Source organism: Narcine bancroftii, chromosome 7 (assembly GCF_036971445.1).
Source record: "Narcine bancroftii isolate sNarBan1 chromosome 7, sNarBan1.hap1, whole genome shotgun sequence".
Classification (NCBI taxonomy): Eukaryota; Metazoa; Chordata; class Chondrichthyes; order Torpediniformes; family Narcinidae; genus Narcine; species Narcine bancroftii.
The window spans coordinates 50,239,833-50,258,725 of NC_091475.1; the positions used below are offsets into that span (position 1 = coordinate 50,239,833).

Consider the following 18,893-nt stretch of genomic DNA (forward strand, 5'->3'; position numbering starts at 1 on the left):
TATTTGTTTACTATAAACTTCGGTCGCTGGTTAAAAAATAATGTATGGTAGAGAGGTGATTTTACTCGTATTATCGAAGTTCGAGTCTTTAAAAAGGGCTATATTTCTGTTATGTAACAAATATTACAAGATAAGATGGACAAGTTAGAATGGGAGAAATCTAAGCTTAAATGGGAAAATGACTTAACTTTTGTTTTTCCTGAAGACTACTGGATGGATATGTGTCATGGCACTATTACTAGATTGATGAATGTATGATTTGGAATGGTTAATTATAACTTTTTGCATCAGTTATATTTAACTCCTGAGAAATAGAAAAAATATAGCTTTAGTAATTCAGATTCTTGTCTTAGATGTGGTATGGGTGTTGGAACTTTTTTTACATGCTGTTTGGTCTTGTATGTATGTACAACCATTTTGGGAAGAAATTAAGTTAATTTTGGAAAAATTGTATAAGTTTAAGTTACCATTAGATCCATCTGTTTTTTTTATTGGGTTATGTGATTCCTTTAAAGGGATTGGGGCTGGATAAATTTCAAATTGCATTTGTATACTTAGTGTTGTTTGTAGCTCAAAAATGTATAGCAAGTACATGGAAGGATAATACAGTGATTAATATAATGTGATGGCATAATGAATTGAAAGCTTGTATTGTTATGGAAAAAATTACATATGTTTTGCATGATAATTATTCTTTTTTTGTTGATAAGTGGTCTTTATATTTGGAATATATGTATTTAGATGTACCTTGATTTATTTTTAGTTTTTCTTTATATATTTCTTTGGCTCTCCTTAAGAGAGCTGGCTGAAGGAGTGGGAAGGGGGTGGAGTTTTTTTCTTTTTTTTAAATTTTGTTGTGCAGTGTATTCTGTATGTTTATCAATAATTTTTTTAATAAATAAAGTTTTTTTTTAATAAAGAAAAAAATCAGATGCTGTACTATAAATAAAACTATGATATTCAACGCAGAAAGGATTTTCCATAACCAACATTGTTGGCACATCAGTAATCTGGTAAAATTGTTATGTTCTCTCAGCTTTATTATTGCAGATTAGATAGGAGCTCCCCACCAGCAGGTAGAGATCCCAAAAAGGACTCTTGTTCAGTAATTCTGTGTCCACCTACCCCTTCTTCTTGAATTCTTTTTGAACAGTCAGGCCACCAAACTATCTGTTTATTAATATAAAACTCACATTTTTCTGAGTCTGCAATTATAAAACATAATTGTAACTCATTACAGGTGCAACAGAGTATATAGAGGTGGTTTGGGAGGAATTGTTCAAGCAGCTTGCACACACACATTTTAAAACAGAATATTTGCACAACTTTTGCAGAGTATTTTTTGCAAGAGGCAACAAAGTATCGATGGCAGCTTGCCTGGAAGATCATGTGATCTTTGCAGGCAGAGGAAAACAGTTTTGCTCTCAGAGAGGGAGAGTGTGAAACAGAGAGAGAGAAGACAGAAATCAGTTCCAAAAGGACAAGCTGGCAAACTTTGGAAGGCTGGCTGGTCAAAGGAGGAGATTGGCAGTCTGAAAGGTGACCTGAAAGAAAGAGGATCATCTGGAGAACCCTGAAGGGGGAAAGTTTCGTCAGCAAGACTGATTGAGAGGGAATCAGTTGCGGATGTCCTGGAAAAGGAATTTCTCTCTGAAAACCAGCAAGAACCCTCCTGAGTGGTAACCATTTGCCTGTTAAACACCAAACACTGGTGAACTTTGTTAATGCTAACTTCTGTGCACACTACAATAATTGCCTGCAACCAGTGAGATTGGACTGTGAACCAAAGAACTTTTCTACACACACCCGTGCTTAGTACTAGAGGGGATATTAAGTGGTTAAATAAGTTAAAGTTGAATTCTGTTTCCTTGTTCAAATATAATTAAAAACTAATTTTGTTTAAGTAACCCTGTGTTGTAGTGTTTATCTATTGCTGCTAGTTTTTGGGGTCCTCTGGACTCTGTAACACAGGTTTCATATCACTCACACATTTCACATGTGAATCTATCATTAAAATATTCTTACTTAATTCCTGATTGTTAATAATATAACTTAGGCAATTTTTTCAAGAGACATTTAATAAGGAATAGTAATTACATTTAGATTAAAATGGTCATCAATTTACAAATAATATGTAGCATTCCTAGTATTTCTGAAACATGGAAACCAGCATCTGCTTATTTAAGGAGTAATGAAGGTATTGCCAAGACTCAAATTCAGCTATATTTAAGAAGATTGTCATCATTTCATGCACCTCAACCCACTGTAACACTAACTATAACAAAGCTATAACTTGCAATATTTTTTCAAAATGGCAGATAATCAAACAGATCTCAAAGATGCCACAGATGGGCATGTGGGGAGTTCCAACTTTCAAATACCAACAAATTTCCAAACTATCATAATATATCTGAAATTAAGTATTCCCTCATTATTGCAATGAAATGTCTCTAGGTTTTTGTGTTTTAAGTCTTGAATGTGGAATTCAGTTGTCCTTCTAGCAAATTGCACTCTTTAAAAATGTGTAACTTTAAAAAAAATCTGTGCAATCTTGCTACCAGTTGGTTCTACAAAATTTATATGACTTTCCACTTTCTAAAGAGAGGTACAAATTGTGGTGATTATCTTATAAGAATTTGTGAAAATTATCTATTTGTAATGTAATGTGAAAAATGCAAGACTCATCTTGACAATATTATTAAATTAAATCTCTGTCCTTATAAATGTAACGGAATTAAAAATGGATTTTAATAATTTCTATTCTCAATTCTATATTTGTGGATTTTATCTTAATGATTTACTTGTTTTAACTGTCATTTTAATAATGTTTCCAGTGGGAATGAGTTCAGCAGTGCACACCTCTTGTGCACCTCCTCCCTTCCTGTCTCTCAGACTGCTGTTACTTTGGTAAGGGAGAAAAAGGGGCAGAAAAGGAAGAAAACAGAAGATAATAGTTGCGTTATTTTATCTTCTAAAAAGGTGTGAATAAATGGTGGAAAATAGTTCTTTGAGTCATCTCTTCTTCTACATCCTATGCGAACCCGTTACATAAAGGGCAAAAAAAATTTAGAAAAACAATTTCAAGAACCTAAAATCTGATTCTAGTAAAAGCAGGCCAGAGGGATGTCAGGAAAGAGGCAATGAGGAAACAATGAAAAATCATGAAAGTAATTTTTTTTTAAAAACAGGAGTGTCCTAGTTCACGCTTTATGTGCATTAAGTCCAATGATATAATTTCTCTGTTCCTGGGTTTTTTTTTAAATGAGAATGCAGCCAGGATCCTCTGGAGATGAAATGAGTAATCCATGGCTTGCAGAATAAATCCATTCCTCTTTCTACAAATCATGCTTGGAGGCCAATCGACGCCGTAAGCCTGCAGATCAGTAGGGTCAAAACCAATATTGTCAACAATATGAAATGTGAAATTAGGTTTTCCACTTGATCTATATACCACTAGAAGTAGTATAAAGGAAGCAGCTATGATTAAATGCCTGCTCTTTTGTAACATAAAACAGTTTACATCTACAAGATTTAACTGTCCCTTTATCAAATTTGCTTGGTGCTTGGGATTTTTGCATATAAGCTGTGAAGAGTTTTGTTGGAACTTCTATTGTCCCATACTTCAAATGTCCAAAATAACTCCTGTGCTATCAATATGAACCTAAAAATGGGAAGACCAAAGCAAAATGCTGGAAGTCTGAAATGCAAAACAATGCAGACCAAACAGCATCCAAAATCACTTGTTCTAATTAATGCCTGAAATCCCTGGTCTTTTGTAAAACAATCACCAATTGATATCCCTATACCGTTCTCCACATATATTGTATCACTGGATATTGCATTTTTAAAATTTTATTTAAATTCTCCACGTGTGCAATACAAATCAACTTACTATGCTTGCAGCAAAAGATTAACTAGCACAGAAAGGTTCTTACATTTACCATGGTATTTCCAACCCCATATGTGCTCTCATTAGTTCCCGGACCTCAGGGACTTGCAGCTGCTTCATGACCTCATTTCATGAAGAGATCAGTGTCCTTTGACAACAAATTCTATTTCACAGCCCTTTTTGCAACATCGCTGAAACCCTCATTATTGAAGACATAACTCTGGCCACAAGGATACTCCACTGAGCTGTCAGTATCAATTCCAGTGTGCCCAAGTGAGACTTGAACTCTTGACTTATCTCCAAAGTAAAATTCGTAAGTCTTGACATTTCAATTATTACTGACATGCAGAAACTACACTAATTTTGAATTCACTTATCTGACTGAATATTTTCTCCAACACAATTATTTTACTTTTTGGTGATTAGTGTTCCACATAATTATCTTCAAATATTCATGTGTTTAGAAACCTACTCCAAAACAGTGCAGAACTCAGGAGGTGTGCCAATTTGTTTGTCTCCAGGAATGATTTTCAAATGCACTCCCTATATTACAAGGCATTTCATTTTAGTGGGACTGTCACTTCAAGGGCTAGTGTAAGATGTGACCATTCACAACTGTGGAGAGAACTGAGTGGGAAGAATTTGTACAGCATGTACCAACTTTGCTACTTTTGAAGAGGACACAGGTGGGAAGAGTACATGAGATAAACACGTAAAGGAACAGCAGCCGTTGTTAAAGGAACAGCACTTTGAACAGCAGCCATCTTAAGGAGCATTGTGGTAGAGTGGTTGTGTGGTAATGGTCAAATTCTCCTTTCAGGAGAATTTTTAATTCCCTTCATGGCCAAAGGAAAGGTCATTTTGAAGGAGAATTAGTGTATTACACCGTGACCAAACGAAAAGTTATTTTGAAAGGGAATTATTAAATCCCACAGTGACTAAAGGAAAGGTCCCTTTGACTGACCAGTATTTGGATATTGGAAGCAGGAGAAATACTGTATTTGGATTGTAACCATTGTTCTGGTCATTTTGGACTGTGTAACAGAGTCCAGAGGACCCCCCAAAACCAGTAGCAATAGATATGCACCACAAAACAGGGTTACTTAAACAAAATTAGTTTTTAATTATATTTGAACAAGAAAACAGAATTCAACTTTAACTTATTACTTAACCTATTTAACTACTTAATTCCACCCCCCCCCTCCCCCTCTAAAACTAAGCACGGGTGTGTGTTATGTATATTTAAGATTAGAAAATTTCTTTGGTTCACATTCAAATCTCACTGGTTGCAGGCAATTATTGTACTGTGTACAGAAGTTAGTATTAACAGTCTTTGGTGTTTAACAGGCAAATGGTTACCACTTAGGAGGGTTCTTGTTGATTTTCAGAGAGAGATTCCTTTTCCAGGATATCCACAACTGATTTCTTCTCAATCAGTCTTGCTAACGAAACCTTCCCCCTTCAGGGTTCTCCAGATGATCCTCTTTCTTTCAGGTCACCTTTCAGACCACCAATCTCCTCCTTTGACCAGGCAGCCTTCCAAAGTTTGCCAGTTTGTCCCTCTGGAACTGATTTCTGTGTCTCTCCTCTCAGTTTCACTCCCTCCCTCTCTGAGAGCAAAACTGTTCTGAGTCTCCCTGCAAAAATCACATAAGGCTTTTTCAGGTGCATTCTATGCTGAAGAAGCAGAACTGGCCCTTTAAATTGCCATTCAGGTGGCAGCGTTTAAAGCGCAAAGCTGGCCACCTGAAGGACACAGCTGCACAGGATGCGGCTCTGAGCACACTCCGGCTCCTGCCCAGTGTCAGCTGTGATCAGCAGCCTGACCCTTTAATATCCGCTTTCAGCCAGCTGCATTCAGGTGGCTGGGGGAGCCACTGAGCTGAGCTGATTATCCCTCTCAGAGGAGGGTTATGTAGCTCACCTTAAGAGCACCTCCTGCACATTCAGGTGGCCTCAAAACAGCCACATATTGCCTAAACATGTGGCTTTACATGCGGGGCAATTGGCCACCTGAGAGTGCCTATACTCTCCCAGGCAAGCTGCTGAGTGTTGCTACTTTGTTGCTCCTCAGCAAAAAGCATTCTGCAAAAGTCCTGCAAATATTCTGGGCTTTAAAATGTGTTTGTGTGCAAGCTACTTTAGCAGTTCATCCCAAGCCACCTCTAAATACTCTCACAACTGACCCACATCTGGGTTCTGGAAGTACTGTGAAAGTCACTCATTTCATTTCCTCTATGAAGGGAAAAGGAAGCTGTGACCACCGCTCATCTGAAGGGACATGAGCTAGGGAACTATCTCGACAAGCCTTTGGAAGTCTGTCACTAAGTCTCACCCACCTCATTCATTATCACTTCTTTGCCTCAGTTTAAGAGTCTTCATGTCAACACTGGATTTCTAAAACTGACACTTCGGAATAACTTTCCAGAATAGTGCCCAAGCTATAATGGTTTTGGGTATATCACACACAAGCCTATTGGTATTATATTATTTGTAATTAATAATAAAAATCTTATTTTAAAAATAACAATTTATATTGCTGCTGGTCTGTGACGTAACACCTATACAAGGAGAACTTTTATGCTTTTTTTGGAAAAAATAAATACAATTTATTTGCTTACAAGTGAACTGTAAACTAATCTGTGTGATATCCTGATGTGACCTACTGTTCTTATATTAGGAACTGTCAACAACAAACAAGTTACAGAACAGGTTGGGGATAAATCATTATGAGAAATGTCAGGATTGACTGGCTCTGCAATTCTTCAGTGCTGCACTTGAGGCTGTGGTTGCAATGGTGCATAATTCCAAAACATTTATATATATTTATTTTAAATAATATCTTTAAATATATGTATGTACATCATGGTCCAGAGAAACACTGGTTGTACATGTACAGTCAAATAATAATCAATTTGAACTGGTGGATGATGTAGTGAGAGTTGAGGAAAGAATTGCAGCATTTAAGAAAATAGCCACTTTCAAAAAAAAAACACACCATATGATGATCAGAAATCGAAACCATTGTGGTTCCTTTCATTCTTCTCATTCATTTATATCATTTCCCCCCAAAAAAATCAGATGAACTGTATTTATTTAAGAAATGCACTATGAAGCTTACTTTATCAATTAGAATCTACTTTCCTAAACGTAGCCTGCAGTGTTTCTTCATCAAGTTTCCATGGGCCAATGTGTTAATGGTGTCGTCAAACATGCCACACATCAAATTGATTGTCAGGCATCTTTCATTTGTTGGGCTGCCCTGCAAACCATCTATCTAAAGTTTCAATGTGCATGAAACATCCAAGTTTATATCTCAGTTCAATCCTGCATAAGCCACTATACATAGTATTGTTGATGATGTAAAACATTACATTGTGGTAGAGTGGTTGTGTGGTAATGCACAGAACATCATATTGTAGAAAAGTGTCTTTCTGAAGGGACAATGTATAAGTGGCTATTGATACAATCGAAGGAAAACTAGATAGATCCACACAGCAAGATGAATTTACAGACATTTCAACAGGAGGCAGTTACTTAAGTACAAAGACAGATAGGCCTGTATGTAAAACAAACAAAAAAAGGAAACAGCTTATGTCAGAAAGTAGAATCATGATAAATGAGCGTGCATCGCATTATTGCTTTGGGAGATTCAGGAAGATTTTCTGCTCTGTTGAGGATTGCTAACCAAACGATGAGGCAGCACATCATAAATGAAGCTGACATAGACTGCTTGTGACATGGATCCATTCCAATTTGCCTACCACGGCAACAGGTCTACATCAGATGCCATTTCACTGGCTCTACACAAGGCTCCTGAATACCTGGACAGCAAAGACGTGTTCTTTATCAACTACACTTGGGCATTTAAACACATCATCTGTTCAAAACTGATCAGCAAACTCCAGAACCTCGGATTCAACACCCCACTATGTAATTGGATTCTGGATTTCCTCATCTCCAGACCACAGTCAGTGAGGATTGGTAAGAGTATCTCCTTCGCAATTTCCATCAGTGCCAGAGGGGTGCATTCTTAGTCCTCTGCTCTACTCGCTTTACACCTATGGCTTAGTACCACAACACCATTTACAAATTTGCTGATAATACCACAGTAATGGGTTGCGTAAAAAGGGGAGATTGAAAATTTCTCTGAATGGTAGACTAACTTCCTCACACTCAATGTTACCAAAATCAAGAACCTGATTGTGGACTTTAGAAATGGAAAATGAGAGATGTGCAATCCAGTGATCAATGGGGGATAAGAGGTCGATAGGGTAAGTATAGTTTTTTGCTCTATCGGTAAGTAGAAATTCAGCGTGGCCTGCAGGAAAAAGAATCTCAAGGTTGTATGTGATGTCATGCATGTACTCTGACAACAAATATGAACTTCAAAAACAAAACTTGAGAATGAGGAATCATAAACCAATGAAGCACATAGATTGATTAAAAATTCTAATCTGTGTAAAACGTGCAATTTCCCAAATGGTATTTCAATAACATTGGAAGCCAATCCAGTGTTCTTAGTTTCATAAAAGACTAAACTTTCCAAGAAGAAAACACACCAATTAGATGATGTATTTATTTCAAACTGGATAAGGAACAAAAGTCAAAATTCAAAATTAGAAGCAGAATTACAGTATGTTTTCCCTAATGGAGAGAAACAGCAATTCAAAGAATTCAGCTTCTTATTGTCCTTTGGGAGGTCAAACCAAGGTAGGACATACACGGTAAATGATAGAGCACTGAAGAGTGCAGTCAAACAAAGGAATACAGATACATAACTCCCTGAAAGTGATATCACAGGTAGATGGGTTGTAAAGAGAGCTTTTGGCAAGTTGGCCCTCATAAATCGAAGTATCGAGGAGAGGAGCTGATACGTTATGGTGAAATTGGTGAGACCAAATTTAGATTAATGTGTGCAACTTTGGTCTGCTAACTACAGGAAAGATATCAATAAGATTAAATGAGTGCAGAGATTGACAAAAAATATTTCTGGGGCTTGAGGAACGAAGTTACAGGGAAAGGTTAAACAGGTTAGGAATGTATTCCCTGGAGCATAGAAGAATGAGGGGAGATTTGATAGAGGTACATAAAGTTATGAGAGGTATAGATAGGATAAATGCAAGCAGATTTTTTCCATTGAGTTAGGTGAGACAAGAACCAGAGGACAATGGTTATATGTGAAAGGAGAAATGTTTAAAGGAAACATTTGGGGAAACTTCTTCATGCAGAGAGTTTTGAGAGTGTGGAATGAGCTGCCAGCTGAAGTCATGAATTTTGACATTTAAGAAAAAAATGGATAGATACAGTAAATGGACAGGAGGGCTTAGTGCAGGTCATTGGGACTAGATAGAAAAATAGTTTGGGACAGACTAAGTGGGCCAAAGGGCCTGCTTCTGTGCTGTAGTGCTCTATGGTTTTTCTGGTGATAGTTTCCTGCCTCACATTCCACTTTGGCTCATTCTGCTAAAACAAAGTAAGTACACAATAGCATTCTGTGGAGTTTTATTGAGGAGTCTGTTATGATCAAATATTCCTTGTGGGAGATATTGGAAAATAAGGACTACATGACTGAATGAGGCATTGTGGCACTGCCACAATGGAAGAGAATATTGTGAAGATGTGAACTGGGTTTATATGAGAAAGGATCTGACCTTGTGTAATGGTATGGATTGTATATAGTCATTGGCCAGTAAAGGCACAGGCTGGCCCGCCCCTGATGATACTCTCCCCTAGACTCCTCCCCTGTGGCCTAGGCCATAAAGGTTGAGCCACCTCTCCCTTCCCTAGCTTGCATCGGGGGCAGCTCAAGTCTTATGTACAATAAAGCCTATCATTCCCCTCAATCTTTGTCCTTGCGATTATTAGGGCAATTGGTAGTGCCCAACAATTTATTGTACATAAAATTTTAATGTCACCGGTAATGGAGAAGTTGCTGCACCCCGATCGGCTAGAGGTGGATCCCCAAGTATCGGGTGCATCGGAACTCTTTGAACAGTGGACCAGTTGTTTTAACAACTTTCTTGAGACCGCTGCTGGAGTGATCGACTCGGATGAGAAGAGGCTGAAGGTTCTACAGGCAAGAGATGGCCAGAGGGCTTTCCAGGCCATCAGAAGCTGCACGACCTACACCGAGGCGATGGCTGAGCTACGGGCACTATACGTCCAAAATCAACGAGGTCTTCTCCCACTACCTCTTGCCGTCTAGAAAACAGCAGCCTGGTGAGTCGGTAGAAGAATTCGTCCGAGCCCTGATCACACTGGGAAAAGGCTGTTTGGGGAACCCCACAGTCCCTGTGCCGGGGGCCCAGAGCGTGCAAGACCTAGTCCAGGACGCTTGTGTGTCGGGGTTGAGGTTGGACTATATCTGACAACTTCTCCTCGAGGAGGATCAACTCCCATTGAAACGGGCGATCCAACTGGCCAGGACTTTAGAGTCGGCTCAGTGCCAAGTGGAGTCGATCCCAGGAAGAAGCGGGCCTATCCAGTACGCGCCGCCACAAGGGCCGCCATCCTGGGAGTTGGCGTCGGGGGCGGCTGACCCAACTGCAGCTTCAGTGGTGCTGGGATCCACAAGATGCTACTGCTGTGGGTAGGCAAGACACCTACGACGTCTCTGCCCCACGAAAGGAGCTACATGCTCGGGCTGCGGGAAAAAGGGCCATTATTAACGAGTCTGCAGATCCAGAGCACCATCCCAAAGCAGCGTGGCGTGTATTGCTGAGGAGCTTCTGGGGCAAGCTGTGCGCACAGTAAGGAGGGCACCATCTTACTCTCTGCTGCTCCCATCCTCTACGCAGCGGTAGTCCTCGTCGATGTCACTTCCACCCCTGACAACACCACTTCCACCTGCTTTACCCGCAGTGGCAGTGTGGTCAACATGGAGGCCGCCATCTTGGACATCGGGCCTCTCCACCGATGATGAAGACAAGGCACCCATCCTGGCATCAATCACCTTGAACCAAGCCAGCCCACACCCGATCACAAACTCCATGGTGCAGATCAAGGTGAATGGACACAAGTCGAACTGCCTCTTCGATAGTGGACTGAAAGTTTTATCCATCCCAAGGTGGCCCGTTGACTCTCGACCCCCATTTGACCGATGATCAGATCAGTGTTGATGGTGGTGAAAGACCAGCGGACTTGTATCTGGGGGTACAATGTGTAATGCATGTCAAAAGAACCAAAGACTTGTTGATCCAAACCAAGGCTTTTATTAACTAAAAGATTGGAGCATATCACAAGTAGGTCAACGTCCAGAATGACCTGGTCTGGCTAGGAGTTGGGGTTGCATCAGTCAGCATAGCGGCAGTAGTAGGGTAGAGGGAGGACATCCTACTCACATCAGAGTGTGGGGTCCAGCCCCGAGAGTACATGTCCATATTTAAGACCGCAGCCTTCATCGTCTCTGCAATCTGGATCACGTCCTCTAGCTTTTCTCCTCCGTGCTCTAGCAGGCGCTGCCTCACCTCATTCGATCGAACCCTGGCCACATAGGCATCCCGAATGAGATCGTCTGTGGTCTCCACAGCAGTTCTGTCTGTGCAGGCACAGTCCCTGCCCATTGCCCTTAGTGCCTGAATATAAGCTTTAAAGGACTCACTGGGCTGTTGCCTCCTTGTAACAAGTTTGTACTGAGCATAGACCATGTTCACTGGTCGGTCATAGAGCCCTTTCAGCACCTTCATGGCTGCAGCATAAGTGGTCGTGTCCTGGACACTCTGGTAGACTCTCAGGGACACTATAGTCATCAATATTAGTACTCGACAGCTGTCCTCTATCACGGCAGGATCAGAGAGCTGTAAGTATGTTTTGAAGCATCTCACCCAGTGCTTAAAGTCATTCAAGGCTGTAGCTGACTGTAGGTTGATTTCGAGGCGTTTCAGACGTAGCATATGCTCCATCCTTTCAAAATTTATTTTAGTTAATAAAATTGTATTAACTAAAAGACTGGAGCATATCACAAGTAGGTCGACCAGTCCAGATGACCTGGTCTGGCTAGGAGCAATCCTTTAAGACCTGCCAGTAGGTGCGGCTACATTCTCAGCCAATCACAGTCATCCTACACTACCATCTGTATGTATGTACACATTGGTCATATAATCTGTACTATCACATTGTGTGGCATCTCTGACAGTGGGGGGGTGGGGGGGAGAATGTTATAATGACATTTGTTGTTGGTCATGCCCCAGCTCTGCTCACCGATCCTCCTGGACCTCTACTTCTAGAGTCAGTTCAGGAGTGTGACGATGGTGGTTGGGGGCTGGTCGGGGCCCCCAACCACCGCTCACCATTTGCAACCCACAGCTTATAGACCACCCCCCCCCCCAACCAAGCTCCCAGCCTCCAGCACCAACCTGCAGCCTCACCACCCTGCGGGTGGCCCCTCCATCACTATTTGTGAACCACACCCCGTACTGTAAACCAATCGCCATCAAGAGCAGGCGCTACAGCACTGAGGATATGGCGTTCATCTGGGCCGAGGTTCAGCAACTCTTGACAGAGGGGATCATAGCCCCTAGCTCCAGCCCCTGGAGGGTGGTCCTCATGGTCAGAGGGGCAGACAAGCCCTGGATGGTGATTGACTACAGGCAAACCATCAACCGCTTCACCCAGTTGGATGTGTACCCTCTACCATGGATAGCCGACTTGGTCAACAAGGTCTCACAATACGGTCTTTTCAACCACTGACCTCAAGTCGGCTTATCATCAACTCCTCCTTTGCCCGAGCGACCGGCTCTATACAGGCTTCGAGGCCGACGGCAAACTTTTTCACTTCCTGCGGGTGCCTTTCAGTGTTACTAATGGTGTCTCTGCTTTTCAGAGGGTTATGGATTGGATGGTGGAGGAACACAAGCTGAGGGTGACGTTCCTACACCTTGACAATGTCACCATCTGCGGCCATGACCAGCAGGACCATGATGCGAACCTCGCAAAGTTCTTATGTATGGCCAAGTCTCTCAACTTGACGTACAATAAGGGCAACTGCGTGTTCAATACAGATCGCCTAGCCCTTCTCGGATGCATCATGGCACATGGTGTCATTGCCCTGGACCCCAACAGCATGCGACCTCTTATGGAGCTCCCAGTCCCAAACACCCGAAAGGCATTGAAGAGGTGCCTGGGGCTGTTTCCCTATTATGTACAATGGGTGCCCAATTACACTGATAAGGCCCACCCCCTGCTTAAGTCCACAACCTTCCCAATATCGGCGGAAGCCCAAACTGCATTCTATCAGATCCGAGGGGATATCGCAAAGGCCACGATGCACGCCGTGGACGAGTCCATCCCTTTTCAGGTGGAGAGCGATGCCTCTGATTTCACACGGCTGCCACTCTTAACCAGGCAGGCAGGCCAGTAGCATTTTTCTCCCACACCCTGCACGGTCCTGAGGAATGGCACTCCTCGGTCGAGAAGAAGGCACAAGCGAGTGTTGAGGTGGTGCGCCAATGGTGGCATTACCTGGCCGGTAAACGGTTTACCCTGCTGACAGACCAGAGGGCCATGCCCTTCATGTTTAATACTAAATATCAGGGTAAAATCAAAAATAACAAGATTCTTAGGTGGAGGATCGAGCTCTCCACCTATAATTACGACATCTTGTACCGACCAGGTAAACTCAACGATCCCTCAGATGCCTTATCCCAGGGGACGTGCCCCAGTGCACATCTCGACCACCTCCAGGCCCTCCATGATAGTCTGTGCCACCTCAGAGCCACAAGGTTGTACCACTTTATCAAAACTCGGAACATTCCGTACTCTGTTGAGGACGTCAGGTCCATGACTAGATGCTGCCAGATCTGTGCTGAATGTAAGCCGCAGTTCTACCGACCCAAAAAGGCACATCTTATTAAGGCCACATGCCTTTTTGAATGGCTCAGTGACGATTTCAAGGGCCCTCCAGCCACAGAAAATAGGAAAGCCTACTTCCTAACGGTGGTGGACGAGTTCTCCAGGTTCCCCCCTTGCTATTCCCTGCCCGGATATGACCTCGGTGACAGTAATCAAGGCACTGCATAGCATCTTCACCCTGCTCTGATACCCCAATTATATCCATAGTGATCAGGGGTCCTCGTTCATGAGTGAGAAACTGTGACAGTACTTCCTGGCCAGAGGCATAGCCACCAGCAATAACCCCAGGGGTAATGGCCAGGTGGAAAGGGAGAACGCCACCATCTGGAAGGCTGTGTTCCTGGCCGTTAAGTCCAAAAACATGGCAGTATCTCACTGGCAGGACGTTTTGCCTGAAGCGCTCCAAGCCATCCGATCATTCCTGTGCACCACAATTAACACCACCCCACATGAACACTTGTTTGCTTTCCCCAGGAGATCAGCAAATGGTTCCTCCATTCCTCCTTGCCTGACAACCCCAGGGCCGGTCCTACTACGGAGACACGCAAGGGGCCATAAGACGGATCCACTGATGGAAGCGGTACACCTCATACATGCCAACCCTCAATATGCGTTTGTGAGATACCCCTATGGCCACGAGAACACTGTGCCTATCCTAAAACTGGCAAGGGCCGGAGATCCCGAAACTGCCCTGCCCGGCACCAACCACCCCATGGAGCAGACCACCCCACATGGGAACCCAATACTTGAGGCTGAATTGTCCGGCTCTCCTCTTCAGGAGTCGGTCCCCTGGAAGACATCAAACCCCCTTCCTCTCAGGAGCCCTCAATCATCACCCAGACCCAGACTGTCCCCCCCCGACCCCCGGGACAGCTTTCCCTCCCGAACACACATGCACCCCATTGGTCCTGCAGAAGGAGGAAGTCGCCGGTGCACCTGAACCTCGAGTTAGACAAGAAATTTTTTTTTAATCTGTGGGTCCCACCTCAGAGAAGGGGGGGGGGTTCTGTTTAAATGAAGGGGTGAATGTAATGGTATGGATTGTATGTAGACATTAGCCAGAAAAGGCACGGGCTGGCCTGCCCCCTGATGACACTCTCCTCCTCTGTATCATAGGCCATAAAGGTTGAGCCACCTCTTCCTTCCCTGCATTTCCCTAGCTTGCATTCGGGCCAGCTCAAGTCTTTTGTACAATAAAGCCTATCGTTCCCCTCAGTCTTTGTCCTTGTGATTATTGAGGCAACTGGTAGTGCCCAACACTTTGCCAATTCCAGTGAGATCACTGACCTTTTGGATGCATTGCAGAGATTAAATGGGTGCTAAATTCCCAGCATTCACTACCCTCTTCATAGAGCTGAGGAGATAATGTCTAAAGGAAATAGAAAGGTCCTTGGTGTGCTACCTTAACTAACATAGGATATTTTTGCTTGTGTCAGAGGTGTTGGTTTTCTTTAAATGAAGGCAGAGAGAGACAGAATTATTTTTACATTCATTTATGGCATTTGGTCACTGCTGTCTGCACCAACTTGGATTTAAATGTTCATTGATGATTTATTGTAAAATTAAGATTATGAGCTGTCTTATTGAACCGTTGAAATCAAAGTGGCAAATTCTCATTGTACCATTAGAATCCCCCACAATGGGGATGTAATCATGAGGGGTTTAAACATGTTTAACCTATCAATTTGGCAGGTTTTCTACTCGTGTACAGGCCAATTAGTGGGAAGAGTTTTTAAAAAATGCATGGGTAGGCAAACCATCTCAGAGCAGTTACAGCAGCATGAGAGTTTATGGGTAAGAAGGATGGCCATTGTTCCTGCCCTAATTCCATTCCCCATCAGCCCACTCTGCTCCCCGCTGGCCTGACAGTGTTTCCCACCCCCCCCAACCCCAATGATCCACCCCAATCCCCAATTCCACATTCACCCCCGGCCCCAACAGCGTTCCAACTCTGCAATTGCCACAGCCCCATCAGCATCCCACCTCCACCCCGATTCTGCGCCCTCTTCGGCCACTTACCTTTTGGAGGCCAACACAGGGAACGGGGTATTCCATACGAGGCCTCTGGTGATACGGTGAATGCGTGACATGTTATTCACCATGGCACCAAAGGGGCAGGAGTACCATTAAATTGCCCGGTTGTTGTTCGACTGGGCAATTTAGAGTCCAGTCTATAAGGGATTGCAGGGGCCAACTACATGGGTAGGATACATGGATCCAAGCAGCCTCAGTTTGTAAATGCCTATGGAATAATAGAGAGCACTGTGATGTTACCGCCAGGAGGAGTTGGAGTCAGAGTGTGCAGCATCTGGGGAATGTTGCATCTTGGGAATGCTGTTCTATCTTGGGTAGATTCAAGAAGGATGCCTTCCCTCAATGGTGAAGCTTGTATATAATTGGAAAATGCTGTAGGTTGCTATTTTTATGAATTAATATGGATTGTTAACACTGAGTTTAAAAAATTATCAACAAAATATTTTTAAAAAATGGATGCTTTCCCATGAGGTCTGCATGTGCAAGTTCTGTCCTTAGTGCTGTTTGTTTAGATAATAAATCTAGTTATTTTTAAAAGAGCCCAAGTTTTTTTTATTGCAGTAAAAGAAACATCACATAATACCAAGAGTGGAAGAAATATCGAAGAGTGGAAAAAATAGCCAAGTTCTGCTATGTACAGGAGTGAAAGAAACAAAAACCCAGTGTGCATAGTGAGTATCAGTTGATATCAGCTGAGAAAATATGGAGAGTTTAAAAACTCCTAACATTTTAAATTGGACTGCAATTATTGTGAAGATTGTTTAAGCAAAGGTTTATACTTTACCTGCAAGTGATTGGAATCAAAAGCAAACCACATACACGGAAGATTGCACTGTTACTTACCATGGCAGGACCTCAAGCACTCGAAGTTTTCAACACATTTGTTTTTGCCGAGGAAGAAGGTCAGAGTAAATTTGTTCACCAAAGAAAAATGAAACCTTCCAGAGGTACGCATTTCGCTCGCACACACAGATGCAGGGAGAGGGCTTTGATAATTTTTTTAAGAAACATAAAACTAAAAGCAAGGACATGCAATTTTGATTTGCTGCAAGATTCAATGATCCATGATCAAATTGGGTTCAGGATTATTGTTAAGAACGTGAGAGAGAGGTTTCTGTGAGAGACAGAGCTTACCTTGGTAGGAGCTATGAAGATATACCATGACAGTGAATTAGCTCTGCACCACACACAAAAAATTGGTGATAGCATAAAAGCCAGTGAAAATGAAGGCATGGTCATAGCCACTGTATCTGGACACACAAACACACTAACAAAATGAGACATAGAAAACAAAAAAGTGAAGAGACATTAAACAGGGTTAAACAGGACGAATGGACTGTCATTGCATACAAATGCATGCAAGTTAGACACAGGGCAAAGATCAATTTGATCTGTGAGTGTGACATCAGGGCAATGAAGATAGTGATAAATCCATGCAAATCCTGTTGTAAGTTAAAAAATAAAGAGAACCACCTCAGGTTCACATTAGTCCCAGATGGATATTATTCACTGTTGGTGACAAAGCATGTGAAAACTCAAACCTAGTCAAGAGGGTGTATCATATTAACAGTGACAGTGTAGAGGAAATACTGGATCAATTTCCAGACATCTTCAAGGGGTTTGGAGTTCTACCATTCACCTATAAGAGGACATTTCCTGAGGTGGGTACCAGTGCCACTAAAAGAAAAGCTCAAGCAGGAACTCAACCAAATAATAGCACTAGGGTTCATCAAGAAAGTAGAGGAGCCCCACAGAATGGGTGAATTCAATGGTGTGTGTCAAAAAGAACAGTGACCTATGTGTGTGCATGGACCCAAAAGACTTGAATGCCAATATAAAGAGGAAACAGTATCAGATTCCAACCAGGGATGAAATTACAAGTGACATGGCCGGTGCAAAGTTTTTCACTAAATTAAATGCATCCCATAGCTTCTGGAAAATAAAACTGCATGATGATGGCACAAAATATTGTACATTTAATACATCGTATGGCTGATACTCGTGTCTGAGGATGCATTTTGGAATTTCCTCAGATCCAGAAGAGTTCCACAGGAGAATGGAGCACATCATAGAAGGACTAAATAAGGTACATGTGTATATAGATTACATGATCCTATGGGAATCCAAATAAAAACAATACAATGAAAGGCTCATCAAAGTGCTACAATGCATTCAGAAATATGAATTAAAGTTAAAGAGAGAAAAATGTCAGTTTGGTGTGAAGGAAATCACCTTTCTGGGAGATAAACTGTCAGAGGCAGGTGTAGAGCCAGACCAGAGCAAAGTGAAAGCAATTTTAGAGATGCCCAGACCCACTGCCAAAAAAGGCACATTGAGAATGCTGGGAATGATCAATTTCATTGGTAAATTTATACCATACCTATCTTCCAAAACCGAAGGAAGTTGTTACAGGACAAATGTGAATTCAAGTGGACAGACAACTACAAAAAAGAATGGGGAAGACTGAAGACAACTCTAACAACAGAACCAGTTCTTTTGTCCTCCTTTGATGCATCCAGAAGGACGAAAATATCCATGGATGCTTCAAAAGATGGAATAAGTGTCGTACTACTTCAGGCTGTGGGAGAAGATTGGAAGCCATTAGGATAGGCATCAAGGACGATGACAACATCTAAATGTTGATATGCACAGATCGAGAAAGAGTGTCTAGGTCTGGCCTATAGATTTGAGAAATTCCACAGTTATGCATATGGTCTATCAACATTCTTGCAGAGACAGACCACAAGCCATTAATAACAATAATCAAGTAAAATTTCAGTGAAATGTCACTGCAAATCCAAAGACTGATGATGAAGCTACAACATTATGACTTTTAATTGGTGTACGCATCAGGGAAACTTATTGTGTTAGCTGATGCATTATCCAGGGCAACGACACAGAGTGAAGCGCACAGTGAGAGCTCCACTGAGACAGATGTGAATCTCCATGTGAATCTGGTCACTGAATCTCATCCCGTATCTAACATGAAATCCAAGCAAATCGCAGCTGAAACAGAAAAGGACACAGTTCTACAGAAGGTCATCAAGAATCTGAATGAAGAATGGCCTATAGGTGAATGTCAGCCATACTACAACATCAGAGCTGAGTATTGTCAATG

General features: G+C 42.2%; 1 protein-coding gene and 1 long non-coding RNA gene across 2 annotated transcripts in view; one reads left to right on the forward strand and one right to left on the reverse strand.

The window, feature by feature from the left end:
- Positions 1-18,893, reverse strand: part of LOC138738900 (glutamate receptor ionotropic, kainate 1) — a 477,930-nt gene that overhangs the window by 410,640 nt on the left and 48,397 nt on the right. The window lies entirely within an intron of this gene.
- The window catches only part of LOC138738904 (uncharacterized), a 60,564-nt gene continuing 49,372 nt past the window's right edge, over positions 7,702-18,893 (forward strand). Inside the window, exons 1-2 of the long non-coding RNA XR_011341852.1 lie at positions 7,702-7,873; positions 16,337-16,446. This is a non-coding gene — a long non-coding RNA (uncharacterized lncRNA). The remainder of the gene's footprint in view (positions 7,874-16,336; positions 16,447-18,893) is intronic.